We start from the raw sequence: 14949 nt of genomic DNA, 5'->3' as shown, positions 1-14949 counted from the left end.
ATCACAGTGGAAGATCTGGTGAGAATGTTGAGCAAACAAGTGAAATCCTTAGTGAGCGCCTCAAGGATACATACGGTCACACTCCACACTCCATCACATGATACCTTAAGACCGAGTCAATGAATTGTTAACTATTTCACATAAGTTAGTAGGTATGAATATGCTAAACAATGAACTTGGCTTAATGCCCTAAACAAGCAACAGCCATTAGCAAAGTCATTAATTACGGTTATGTTTACCCTTTTATCATCAACCCTAATTATTTGTTTGAACTGAGATCCTGTTATTATCAGGCAAAATTGCAGGCAGTGAAGGAAAATATGCTTACATCTCTTAAGTACAGATTGCAAAATTCTGCCAAGCTGAGCTCTAGTCTGACTTACTATTTTAATAACAAGGGTGGTAGGAAAAGGATTTTCTTTACAACAGACATAGGAACCTCATTAGTGAATTTGCTAATTAGTCTGGCTTTAATAGATAAACATACTGAAGTGGGAAGACAGACTAATCAGTTTTGCTAAAGGAGCCTGGTTACTTTCCATTTCAAAAACCCTTGGGCTTATAATGAGATGTATTATTTTTAGTGAATAATCTTTGGAGAATGAATTACTGCTACATTTGAAAATTTCACATCACTGTAACCACACTAAAACCTGACTACTGGATTGATGATCACAACAGTTATTACAATTGTCTTTTTCAAAATAATCATTAAGTATATTGAATTTTACATTTGCATATAGTACTATTCTGATTGTCTCAAACACAACTGGCCACTGTCATTAAACCAGTTCATGTTATGACTTGGAACACTGCAAATAGACCCTATATTAGCAGTTGGGTGTGAACAAATCTGACTCATCAATGAATCAACTAATTAAAATAGTTCTATACATTTTTTTTACATTGCATAAATTCAGTGATATATTTCAATTGATTTTTACCACCTGTGCTATTGTATTATTTTTGCTTTCTCATTTCGTCAGTGCATAAGCTGAGGCACCATCAGGAAACACAAATATTTCAGTGAGCAGATGTATAAAGGAACTCCACTTACAGAGGATTGAGTAGGGCTAAGGAAGTAAATAAGGAATGGTGGGAACCCATAGCAGCAATGCAAAGCCTTTGCCATTGCTAAGGCTGAAAATACAATAAGGGCATTATCAGCGCTCACTGATACGTAGGACTTTGGAGGAGAGGTCAGTTGGCATACAGAACCTGCCAGAGATCTTAGAAAGAAGAAAGGAAGGATAGGAATGAAACACTGGGGTCTTTTGCCTCATTTCTCTGCAATCTGACAGTGGCTCCCATTGGCTCGACCCAACCAGAAGAAAGTAAAGGAAACTTGAAGATGTAGTCCACAAGGCTGAGCCTCCCAGGGCAGAACATGATAGAGGAGGGCTAAGAGAGGATTGGAATGACATAAACACAAAAGGTGCCCAGTTAGTAATGTAAAAATATCTCAAGGGCACTGTGGGAAATTAAGTTTTTCTGAGAAAATGTTTCAGTGTACATTTAGTGTTTACATTTTAGATTTTTTATGTCATATACATGTATACATACATACACATTTAATTAATGTCTGATACCCCATATTTGATTTTAAAATACCTAAACTAAGTGGGTACTGTATCTAGTAGTTATTACTGTTGTCACTCAAACATGTCTATTTATTTCCTTGTGTGTTAGAGATCTTTGATTGCCATCTCATATTTTCTTTGCCATGGTCTTAGGAATTTTAAAAGCCTGAGTTGGGGATCTTTTACCCTAGGAAAGATTTTTGCTTGGGATGGAAATCAAGGGTAGTGCCTGTCTGGGACCAATTTAGCGTCCTTTGAAAACATTAGGCCTAATGTAAGGACCTGAGATTTAATTCTGCCAAATGACAGATGGCCCTGTTGCCTTGCTGATGTCTCTAGGAGATACTGCCATATAGTCTATATTTAGGTGTGTGAGGTGGGGTGTTTCTTTGTATATTTTCCTTACTTCTTGGAAGTCCGTAAATATATAAAAAGACATGGTTCACTGAAAATCTAGTTGTTTTGCAGTGGAAGCACTTCACAGTATACAGACCACTAAATTGCTGAAAGTGTCCTTAATTGCTTCATATTAATCTATTATGTGATTTTGTTTATTTAACTTATAGAGCACTCTCTAGCTAAACACAAGTTGTTTCTTTTCTTTTTCAATTGTATGATAACACTGTGATACACATATTTTTGCATAACTTAACATCTATCTTTGATTATTTCCTTGGGGTAGAGCTCTACAAAATATAATTATTGGATCAAAATTTACATAATATTTAAAGGTTTGGAACTGTATTGCCAGATTGTGTTCCAGAAAATATCTATCAACTTGGACCTTCACCAGCAGTGTATCACAGTTCATATGTTTAATTTTAGTGAGATTAATTTATCCAAATTATTTTCCTTTGATATGTGAGTGCTACTGCACAGAACTAATTAAGTACATTGGTGAATATGGCAGAGACAAGTTAGGAGGTGTTTCTGCACTACTTAAGCTCTTCAAGAATGCCCTTTGTTTGACCAGCTGGACCAGTGTGACCAGATCATGGAGCACTTTACAAAAGTTTGGAGTTCCTGTCGTGGCTCAGTGGTTAACGAATCCGACTAGGAACCATGAGGTTGCGGGTTCGGTTCCTGGCCTTGCTCAGTGGGTTAAGGATCCGGCATTGCCATGAGCCGTGGGGTACATTACAGACGGGGCTCGGATCCCGCGTTGCTGTGCCTCTGGCGTAGGCTGGCGGCTACAGCTCCGATTGGACCCCCAGCCTGGGAATCTCCATATGCTGTGGGATCGGCCCAAGAAATGGCAAAAAGAAAAAAAAAGTTTATCAAGGAATTTTAGGAAATTGGATCATTAAGTAAACTGCTGAAAATGAACCATACTGATTTTGAAGATTTGCTGAGAGTTGATCCAGTTTATGGGGTAAGAAATCTTAATAAATTATAAACATCCTCTAAATCACACACTTAAAAAAAAAAAAAAAAAAAAAAAAAACCCGGAGTTCCCGTAGTGGCGCAGTGGTTGGCGAGTCCGACTGGGAACCATGAGGTTGCGGGTTCGGTCCCTGCCCTTGCTCAGTGGGTTGACGATCCGGCGTTGCCGTGAGCTGTGGTGTAGGTTGCAGACGCGGCTCGGATCCCACGTTGCTGTGGCTCTGGTGTAGGCCGGTAGCTGCAGCTCCGATTGGACCCCTGGCCTGGGAACCTCCATATGCCGCGGGAGCGGCCCAGGAAATAGCAAAAAGACAAAAAAAAAATCCCCAAGGAAAAAAAAATTGGAGTTTATTTCTATTAACTAAGGTAAAAGGGAGGGAAAAAATGGTTGTATTAAGAAAACCACCTTTGGAGTTCGTGGCGCAGTGGTTAACAAATCCTACTAGTAACTATGAGGTTGTGGGTTCAATCCCTGGCCTTGCTCAGTGGGTTAAGGGTCTGGCAGTTTCTGTGAGCTATGACGTAGGTCACAGACGCTGCTCGGATCCCGCATTGCCGTGGCTCAGGTGTAGGCCCGAGTCTGCGGCTCTGATTGGACCCCTAGCCTGGGAACTCCATATGCCGTGGGAAGCGGCCCTAGCAAGAGGCAAAAAGACAAAAAAAGAGAAGAAAAGAAAAGAAAACCACTTTTACTTGCATTACTGCTGACAAGGCCAAAACTAGCAAAACAAATATGCTGGATTTTGGCTGGCTAAATGATTAATTTAGCAAAAGTAGAAGCCACTGGCACACTAATAAGAAAAGATTTGTTTGCAAGAGATCTGTCATAGCCTCTGCAGAAGATTATATAACTTTATACTATATTTTTTTCCTAAAAAATATTTATTAACTCTGAAGTATCTCTAGAAGATCAGAAACCTTTTTTAAAAACTGAGGGTTATGCCAGGCAAATACGTAAGATATTTTTATCTTCTTTCCAATTGCTTTTTTATAAAATACTAAAATGATATGGTATTCACTTCAAAATCCTTATAAAGGTAAAAATGGTGTGCTCTTCATTTCAAATTGGTTTTGACCCATGCATACGTATAAAATGTGACCTAAACAAATACTCATATTCTAGAGTGTTATTCTAATTCCCCTAACTTATTCATGTGATGAGAGCCTTTATTTTTATGCTTTTATAATCTCTGAATTTCAAAGAACTGTAATATCACGAAACACGTCATAAAGACATTGGTGCCTAGCCTAGAATTTAGATGTTTGCTTTACTCTCTTTCTTTATGATTTTAAAAGAGTATCCTAGGATTAAGTGCCTCTGGAAGCAAAGTTCAGTAGATAAAAACGTTAATCCATTCTTGAGAAAATGTCACATATTCCTGTTTTGAAGAATTTTGTGTCCTAGAGACTCATATTTTTCCTGATTTCTTCAGCCACTAAAAATGTTCCTTCTCAATTTTTATCTGAGCACACAGCCTAGATACATTTCAATTTTCTCTCCTCGGTAGTATTTATCCAATACTTTTAAAATGTTTCATTATTTTGAAATAATGAAACAAAGTTAGTTGAAGAATCTTAAACTACAAAAACAATTCTTATACCATGAATCATGTGACCTATATTTAATATTATATTAAAAATATAAATCATCCTTAATCTGGGATATTAAAAGTGACTAAAGGCATTCTACATTAAGAATTCAAGAAGAAAAAACACAGTAAAATATAATTATAAACCTATTGTGCTAACAAATAAAGTCCTCCTTACTTATTTTAAAATATGAAAAATATATTGATCTCCCTTTAAAGAATATCCTTTGTCACTAGCTGGAGTTTCAAATTAAGTCACCGTGTATTGAAATAAGTTTTAAATTGAAAGCTAGAGAACAAGCCATAATGGAAAGTCTTATATACATTTTAAATATATACTAACTTGAAAGATTTTATTAGTACTATTTGAAAATGTCTCTCAGATGAAGAAAAACAACTTTAAAAATAAAGTAACTGTGATATTTTAAATAATACACTCACTTTAGAATGGCCTAACCAACAATTCCTTCAGTCAGATAATTGATTACCAGTGTATGGAAAAATAGGTTTCTATTGTATCTCAGTAAGGGATAAATAAAACAGAAGCCATCATGATTAAAACATCACAGAAGTAGTGGTTTCTCTTCATTATTCCTCTTGGATGTATTCCCAGTCTCTCTTCAAATAAAGTTCTGTTGTCCTTCAGGCTTGAAAACATTGCCTCATATCTCTACCATGGATATTAATTAAAATGCCTAATTTTGTGTGTGTGTATTAACTAGAAACCATAAAGAGCCATTTTCCATAAGATTCCATGGTTGACATCAGGTCATAATTTGTGCACTTGTGTACTATTTTTTTTTCCCACTTGAATCATCTGTTCCAACTACATTAGAACAGATATCCTGAGAATTTAACCCAATAATCATGGCATATTGCACATTGAAAAAAAAAAAAAAAAAACCTAACAAAAAAATTTTTTTTTAATTTAAGAACTACTGTATCAATACACAAAGTCTGTAAAGGATATAAGAGTCATTGTTCACTTATTAGATATGTGGAAAGGAAAGAAACATTTGGGCTGTTTCTTCACAATCTATATTTTCTGCCAAAGTCCATCAATTATTGGGAAAAAGTGTAGCTACTGATACACTATAACATTCAATTAGAATATAACTAATCTCACTTTAGTTGAGAAAAAAATGTTCATATTTATCAAATAAAAAGAGAATCTCTCTTTGAAGTTATTTAAGCATTATATATGATTATTATTATTCAAGTGCCAAGGACTATCCATTATGTCTCTTGGATTTGACTGTGAATAAGTCTACTCCCAGCTTCTATCTTAATAATACTATCAATTCTAATCATTTTCTTTCTTTTTATCTTTCAAGATTGATAGGTACTATTCCTTTGTATTACCCTCATAATGCAGCCTTCCTGCCTCAAATTACTTTGATTTAGTTCCCCTTATCCATGGTTTCTCAAGCTCCTCAAATCATCCTTCAAATTATGTAAGTCATTCCTTTTGCGAACATGCAAGGAACATCTGCAAGAATCACATGATGCTTACTTTTTTCCCCTGAACTGCACTTTTTTTTTTCAATGATTAAAATTATTCTTTCCACACAGAAGCACAAAGCACCAACAGCCTAAGAAAGTGATCTAAAAACTTTCCTACATGTATTTCTTTGAGTACTAATTATATAGATTCCATCATCCTCTAAGTTTTGGGGGACTCTTTTCTTCTAATTTTTACTTTCACATACTGAGCTTTCTGCTGCCTTGTACTCATGAAGAAAATGATATATTTCTTATTTCTGTGGCTGGTGGCACACAGACCTCGTCTACCTCTCCTGATGGAATGCTCTCCCAACTTCCTAGTGATTATTGTAGTACACAGGGAAGGAACATAAAAATTGTGAGATTGACCAAGAAAGCCTAGAGGACAGGGTCTTGCAGTACTCTTTAAGGGCAGTCTTACATGTCCCTTCGCACATCTTCCCTATGGTAAGTTGACTTCAGAGGATAAGAGGTCCCCATTACCAAAGGTATGACTGTATCAGTGATCTAGGACTGCCATAAAAAATACCATAGACTGGGTGCCTTAAACAATGGAAATGCGTATTCTCACTATTCTGGATGCTGGAAGTCCAAAATCAAGGTGTGGGCAGGTTTGGTTCCTCTTGAGGCCTCTCTCAGCCTTAAAGGTGGCCACCTTCTTGTTGCATCTTCATATGTCTTTTTCTCTATGTTCCCACATTCCCTGATGTGTCTTCTTCCTCTTATAAGGACACCAACTCTGTTAAACTAGGGTCCCATTCTGATTACTCATTGAACCTTCCTTACCTTAAAGAGCTTATTTCCAAAGACAGTTGAATTAGGAGTTAAGGCTTCAGCATGTGAATTAATTTGTGAGATAATCACAATTCATTCTATAACAATGAAAAAATTTCATCACTAAGGATGAGACAGCCTCATGCTTCCAAGGTTATACCATCATTGTGTGAATAATAGATTTTTCTGTTAAATCCCTTTAGAAGACAATTTCCTCAGTTTAAATACACCAGGAATTCACTTCAAAAAGAATAAAGTACTTGGTATTATTCTTCTGAACCAACTTATTTTTGTATTGGCAATTGAATACAGACTGCAGAAGAGGTGTCTGCACATTTACCAGGGCATGCTTTACACAACTGCTCTAGTAAGTCACCCATGTTCATGGGTTCCAAAAACTAAAAACAAACAAAACGACAGCAGGATATCCATAAACACAAGATTGATGTTTCTCCTTAAATGCCTCATATGTACCATTTCAAGAGTCACTCCACGTACAAGTGTCCACAAGTGTCTGTGGGAAACTGGCTCCAGGACCCCTCACAGATGCCATAGTCTGCTCTGCTGATGCTTAAGTCTCTTCCATAGAATGACATAGTATTTTCAAATAACCTATGCATACCTTTGCATGTATAGGTTAAACTATCTCTAGATTACTTTTAATACTTGATACATTATAGATGCTATGTAAATAATTGTCAGCACATCAAATTCAAGTTTTGCTTTCTAGAACTTTATGGAATTTTTAACAAATATTTTTGATCTACCTTTGGGTGACTCTGTAGACGTGGAACCCACAGACACAGAGGGCTGACTGTGTAAGGAACAGAGAGCTGCCCTAAAACTTAATTCAATTGATATTGGCCTATCCATGCAATCTCAATTTAAAATATATTTTGAACAATATTTATACCCAGCTTTGGCAGAGCGAGGCCTATGTCTGTAGATGTTGCAGAACAGGGGAAAGTTGGTGAATCACAGCATAGCTTTGTAAACTTGTGTCCTGTGATATTTTGGATTTCATACATAATATAACTTAATCTGCAAAGCTTAAGAAGGAAATGCAACATGCAGAAGAAATGTGTCATTCCAAGTTAACTGGAGGTTATCAGGGATTTAATGAGAACAGGCAGAATTTGTGTGTGTGTGTAGTTGATCTATATTGGTTTCAGATTCTGTTAGTCAATAAATGATTTGGGGAGGAATAAATAGCCCCTTCCTTTAATATAAATTTATTTTTCCAATCATTTGTTGTTTCAGAACAGAAAAATCTCTTTCAGCCTAATGAACTGTTACCTTCTTACCCTCCTTCTCCCCTTCCACCTGTCTCTCTCCTCTTTCATCTGGTCCTGTTTTTATGATATATATATTAGACTGTTACCAACATAGCTACAATGATATGTTGGAGAGAAAACAAAGGGAACAAATTTTCAGCAAAGAAAAGAAGTTCCCTGGGTCAGCAAAGCGTAAGGGGCATGCCTGAACAATGTGAATTAGAAAAGAGTGCACAGTTCATTTTTGAAATGAAAAAGAAAATAAAAACATGGCCTTCCAAATGGTTTTCTTAAAGGAAACTAATTCAAGCCCCTAACATATAAGCTTTTAGTAATGATGAAGAGAAAAACGTCTTCTTAATAAAAATGTTCTCTGACAAGACTATAAATAATCAAGTAATCGATATTTGCTGTGCAGTGGCAAATAATATAGTTGACTCAGGGACAGGAGAAAAAGTACTATGTTTGAAATATATTTTAAACATTTCAGCAGGAGACAGTTCAAATCCCTTTCAGAAATACCTGTAGTAAGAAAGATTTAAAGCTGATGATGAAAGCAGGTAGGGGAAAATGAAACAGGGCTCGGTAAGCTCCTTTTAATATTGATGCATTAGTTTTTTCCACAGAGTGAAGATGGTCCTTCTGTTGAGTCACAGGAAGAAAACAAAGCAAGAAGTCATGCACCCTTGAGAAAGATGGGATCGAAATAAAGCATCTGCATGATATCAAAGAAGTTAAAAGGATTCATGTTTCACTAAGCCTTTCTTGGGTTTTTTTGACTGCACTTGCAGCTGGGGGAAGTTCCTGGGCCTGGAATCAAACTCATGCCGTAGTAGTGACAATGCCAGATCCTAAATCACTAGGCTGCCAGGGAACTCCTAAGTCTGGGTTCTTGACAGATATTTTAAATGAGAATAGGTTAGTTAACTTTGTTTTTGTTTGTCTGTTTGTTTGTTTTGCTTTTTAGGGCAGCACTGCAGCATATGGAGGCTTCCAATCTAGGGGTCAAACGGGAACTGTAGCTGCCAGCTTACACCACAGCCACAGCAACACAGGATCTGAGCTGCCTCTGCAACCTATACCATAGCTCACAGCAAAGCTGGATCCTTAACCCACTGAGCGAGGCCAGGGATCAAACCTGCAACCTCATGGTTCCTAGTCCGGGTTGTTTCCACTGCGCCACAACGGGAACTCCAGAGAATAGCTTGGTTAACTTTGTGCAAGGGAAGTGACTAGGAGGAATTTGCAGGCTCACTTTGAAAAGACAAGCAACTTATTCTTGGTTGTCTCAGGGATTTCTGATAATTAGAGGGTTTCTTGAGGGGCTAAGAACAGTAGAAGTAAGTTAAGAGAGATGAATTCCAGTCAGTATGAACCAAATATCAGTTTCCGGAACAGAATTGACTTTAGATTTTGTATATTATGACACATTTATATCTGCAATTTTCTCTTGGAAAAAAATTCATTTTCATTACATTTTGTTAATTGTCTCACTCTGAAGCATTTATTAATGTTTGGTCATAACCAAAAGTGCCTGGGAGAAAAACACCATTTTCATTATTCATCTGAGCAAAAATGCTTAATGCCTCAGTTGTATTTACAATATGAAGTCATCCTCCATAATATGGCAATCCAGTTTTTCTATCATATATGTTTAATTCTTAAAATATTACCTCCTGGGATTAAATCCTCAGTCCCCAAGTGTTAATGGGCTCAACTATGTCCCCCAAAATTGATCTGATGAAGTCTTTACAGAGGTGATTAGGTTAAAATGGAATCCTTAGGGGTGCATCCTAACCCTATATGACAATATGACTAATGACCTTAAAAGAGGAGGAAATTAGGACACAAACAACACAGCAAAAGGAAGAACATGTGAGGACATAGTGGGAAGTCAGCCATCTGCCAGTGAAGGAGAAAAGCCTCAGAAGAAACCTCCCACGCAGGCACTTTGATCTTGGACCTCTAGTCTCCAGAATTATGAGAAAATAAAATTCTGTTGCTTAAACCCCCCGGGCTGTGGTATTTTTTCAATGGAAGCGCTAGCAAGTAGTATATCCAATTTGAACTAAAGTTGAATTATTTTTTTCAAAAGAAAACCTATTACTGGAGTTCCTGTTGTGGCACAGCGGAAATGAATCCAACTCAGAACCATGAGGTTGTGGGTTTGATCACTGGCCTCACTCAGTTGGTTAAGGATCCGGCGTTGCTGTGGGCTGTAGTGTAGGTCGCAGACATGGCTTGGATCTGGTGTTGCTGTGGCTGTGGTGTAGGCCAGCAGCTGTAGCTCTGATTGGACCCCTAGCCTGGAAACCTCCATACGCTGCTGTGCAGTCCTTAAAAGCAAAAAAAAAAAAAAAAAAAAAAAAAAACAAAAAAACAAAAAAGAAAAAAAAAACTATTACTTATTGAATATTTATAGAACATTTCCTGAAAGTCAAATATATGTATTATTTTGCTTTAAAAAAATCTACAAACGGATCAATATTATCCTCATTTTAAATGTATAATTAATTGTCCCCAAACGCCACTGTTTGTTAACTAGCGTCACCATTTGAATTTTGCTCTTACACATAAGATTCTTTCTTCCCAGTATGAACTCTATATCCCTATGGATTCCAGCTTAATTTCTTTTCTTTTCTAGAGCCCTGGTGGTTGGTCTCCCGATTCAAGTGTTTGTTCACTATTCCAAATATTCTATATCTGACATTCCCAATGTTAAAATTATGATAAACTTTACAGCAAGTTTTGTACAATGGAATGAGAGCAGACCTGGGGCTGAATCTCATATCTACTGATCAATCCTTGTATGACATGAACCTGCCTAACTTGGTGCACCTTACACATAAATCTGAGGAATGGAGTTAACACTCAGTATAAGCGTTTTTCTGAGGTTGTAGGTAAAGCCTGTACACAGCACCTGGTTTATAACAGACTCTTTTGCATCAATCAGATTGTAACTAGCCTTTCACATAAAGTCATGCCTCTGTCATGACTTTTTATATCTGCGTAATTCTGTATAACTAGAACTTCAAGGCTCATTTTAAAAAAAAATATTAAATATTTCTCAGTCTTGATCATTAAAAATGTGTTACTTGGACAGTAATACCAACTACAGCAAAACCAATATTCTTTGTATCAGTATTCTGAGCTAAGAATTGCTTGCTCGTGAGATGCTGCCAAACAGATGATCAATCATGAAATTATTGAGAGCAAGAGTTGTTGCTAACTTGAGTTGACAGAATTAGCAAGAAAAAATTCCACCCTTCATTATTACTTCATTTGTTGATTCACTCACTCAATAAGTAGCTAATCAATGACTAATGTGTGCAAAGCACTGACATGATACAGAGTTTACAAGGATAAACCAAGAAGGGCAGTGTTAATAAAAAATGCATAAATAAGATGAATACAAGATAAAAAGTTGGTTGAAGAGATGATTTTAAATGATTTCATTAGGGCAGACAATATAGAAGGCCTATTTTTGAAATTGGATTGTAAAAGATGAGCAATATTTAGTCCTTAAGGAAACAGGAGTGTGGAAGTAACAAAGTCTGTTTTTATTTCAGGTGAGAAAGTACCAGACACATGTACAATACCTCACTGGTTCCAGTTAACTCTAATGTAGCTTTCCCAATGGAAAATAGTTGAAAATAAGCTTGGAAATCATGAGTATCTTGAATGTCAAAGTTCAGGAGTTTTGATTTATCCTGAATAAAATAGCAATTAATTACTGATTTTTGAGCAAGGAGGCATTACCCAGGTAAAGCAACAACTTTTCTTTAAGTACCCCTCACTCTCCAGGCCACACCAACAAAAGGCAGGACTAGCTTTTTGAGTGACAAAGTCAATAGTTCTCTGATATTGCACCCAATTTTGGTAAATACCCTTTAAAATTTATCTGGATTAGGAGGTCTAATTAGATTAAGAGCTTTAATATTTTACCTAATCTTTAGGAGCTCCATGAACGAGCCCCAGTCCAGAAAAATACATCACACATGCACATGTGCATGCGCACACACACACACACACACACACACACACAGACAAATCAACTTTTTTGATTATCTTTCTAGCATGTTGAGAAATGTCTATTTGCATATGGAGAAAATGCTACATCAATGTTTTTATGCCCTTGCTGTAAATGGCATAAAATACTATTCTGTACACATCTGTGAGTGTAGTCATTACACCATATCTCATTTAGAATAGTTTCTAGTTGATATAAATTAATTAAAACATATATTTTCACCATTGTTTATATTCGGCATAACTTAAATTGGAAGCTGTAAAAGGAGAGAAGGTTAAATAAAATTGAAATTACTTCTGATTTTCATTTCATTAAAGAACCCGATTGGCCATAAGACCATATATGCACACTTTTCTTGCCAATGGTAACGTAAAGCCTTTAAGGCTAAAAAACTGCTCAGATGTGTCCAACCTGAGAATATGTCACAGCACTGGTACTTCTCATGAGAAGATACTTTGTTTAAGAGCCTGGGAATTAAAGATATCCTGAATTGAAGCCTCCCCACAAAATAAATCCTACAATATCACAGATTCCATTTCCAATTAACAGAGCTGTTCACAGTTGGAGAGACCCTGATGCAACCATATTTCTTGGCAATGAGTAAGCTGGGTTGTAGCTTATTCAAGAAGAAAAATAAAGCAGTACCTGTGATAAATGATACCCCCCACTCTAGAAACATTTGTTTTCTAATGTTAGAGAAGGTCATGAAGAATTAGTGCTGTTGTCTTTTCTCATCAGCATGCCACTACAGGAAACCACTGAAATCTCTTTGTGCAGCCAAATCCTAAATTTCAACTTATGCGTCCTGAACAACCTTATAAGAAAACCAAAGAATTACTCTTTGGAGAACTCCATTTAGAATCTTCAAAATCCACTGAATTTCCTCTGCTATTAAAGTCTTTAATTGAAAGTAAATGTTTGATCTTCTGTTCAGAAATGGGATATCTGCAATAGTTTGTAATACTGTTTTTGTTGTTTGGGCAAAGACAACTATGTAAACAAGTCATTATTCATGCAAGCTGTCAAATCGCAGCCAAAGATTCTGGAAGAAAGCTTGGATTTTTGCTGTGAGACATTAACTTCAACAGAGATACTGATCTCCACAATTTTAAATGCTTTGGACAAGAACTGAAAGCAGAAGATTGAAGTTACTTTCTTGTGGCAGAGAATTTTTCACCTCTCAATAAATAATTCCTAAAGTGTTTGAATGATTGTGGTGCAGATGTTTATTTTTTGAATAACGAAGAAAGCTTGCTTCAGAATAATTGGACAGGAAGTGGTTCATTTCAATGCTTCCTTTATTGGTTGAAAAATTTTAATGTACAATCAAGCCTATTTTTGATTGCCTTATCTCAGTGTTTCTGAGAGAAGTATGTTAAAATTTCCAACTATAATTTCTGATTTACATTTATGCCATTGTTCTATCAAAAGTTAATTAATGTGTAAGTAGTTTAATATATATATATATGTGAATTTATTTTTATGACGAATGTAACTTTCTCATCTATTGTGCCATTTATTAAGATCTCTTTACTCTGACCCATTTTCTTTCATCTTCAATTACATTTTGGCAATTATTAAAGTTGTAAAGATATGTATTTGCTGGTATTCTCTGTTAACCCTTTTGTTTTTAACCTTCTGTATACTTTTAAGTAAAAACCTTTTTTTGTTTTTTCAGCACATGGAATTTCCCAGTCCAGGAGTCAAATCAGAGCTACCAGCCTACAGCCTACACCACGGCCACAGCAACATGGGATCCAAGCCATGCCTATGACCTACCCCACAGCTCATGGCAATGCCAGATCCTTAACCCACTGAGTAAGGCCAGGTATCATACCCGCACCTTCATGGATATAATTCCTATTCCTTACCACTGAGTCATGATGGGAACTCCTGGAAAAATCTTAAAAAAGAGATGTTGAGCCTTATTTCCAATTCAATCTCAAAGTGTCTTTCTAATCGATAAATTAAGCCAGGAAACACTTCTTTGAAAGTACTGTTATGTTAGGAGTCACATATGTGTTACATTAATGATACTTTCTATTCATTTTCTTCCTCCATTTCTGAGTCCATTGGATAGATTGGCTTGTCTCCTGGCTGTTTCAAAATTGTACATGTGGCCCCCAATTTTAAGAAACACTCTTCACAGTTCTTCCTTCTTGTTTCCTTCTGTTCTTCATATTGGGTAAACTCTCGTCATCTCTTTACCATCTTTGTTGATGTTTCCTTTTGAGAGCAGCTACAATTTACTGTGGAGTGCCTCTAGTGAAATTTAAAACATCTGTTGTTGTTCTTTTCAACCCGAGTTTCTATTTTTAACAATTTCTGTCCCTTTATAATATTATTTATCTGATGACAACTTTTCATCATATTTCCCTTGGATTTTTTACACCTGGTTTCCCAGCCCCAGACTGGGACCTGGTGGGAGAGGAGCCCTCTAGTATTCTTGGCTGCACTTGAGCTGAGTAGAGCACCAGCTTAGAGTTTCCATAACAAGGAGCTGGAGCAGAGGATGTAAGGGAGCGATTCACAGCTCAAATGTCATAGATTCACATTCTTCCCAAGATTTAGCAGATTTTCTTGAATTAATGTTTCTCTGTTTCCTCTATCTTGTATTTCCACATCATGTATCCATTCCTGCCATCAAGACAATTTTCAGAGGCTTTAAGTGATATATCTTTATAGTTTGCACCAGTTAAATTGTTATTTTGCTAAGAAAATCTTTCGTCAAGCTTTTTACTCTGCCATTCTGAAGCCCTGCCCCACCATATGTTTTTGAATGAATGAATATTTGAATTTGCATAGCATATGCTCAG

The sequence above is a fragment of the Phacochoerus africanus genome, chromosome 10 (assembly GCF_016906955.1).
Source record: "Phacochoerus africanus isolate WHEZ1 chromosome 10, ROS_Pafr_v1, whole genome shotgun sequence".
Taxonomy (NCBI): domain Eukaryota; kingdom Metazoa; phylum Chordata; class Mammalia; order Artiodactyla; family Suidae; genus Phacochoerus; species Phacochoerus africanus.
This window is presented reverse-complemented; position numbering follows the sequence as displayed.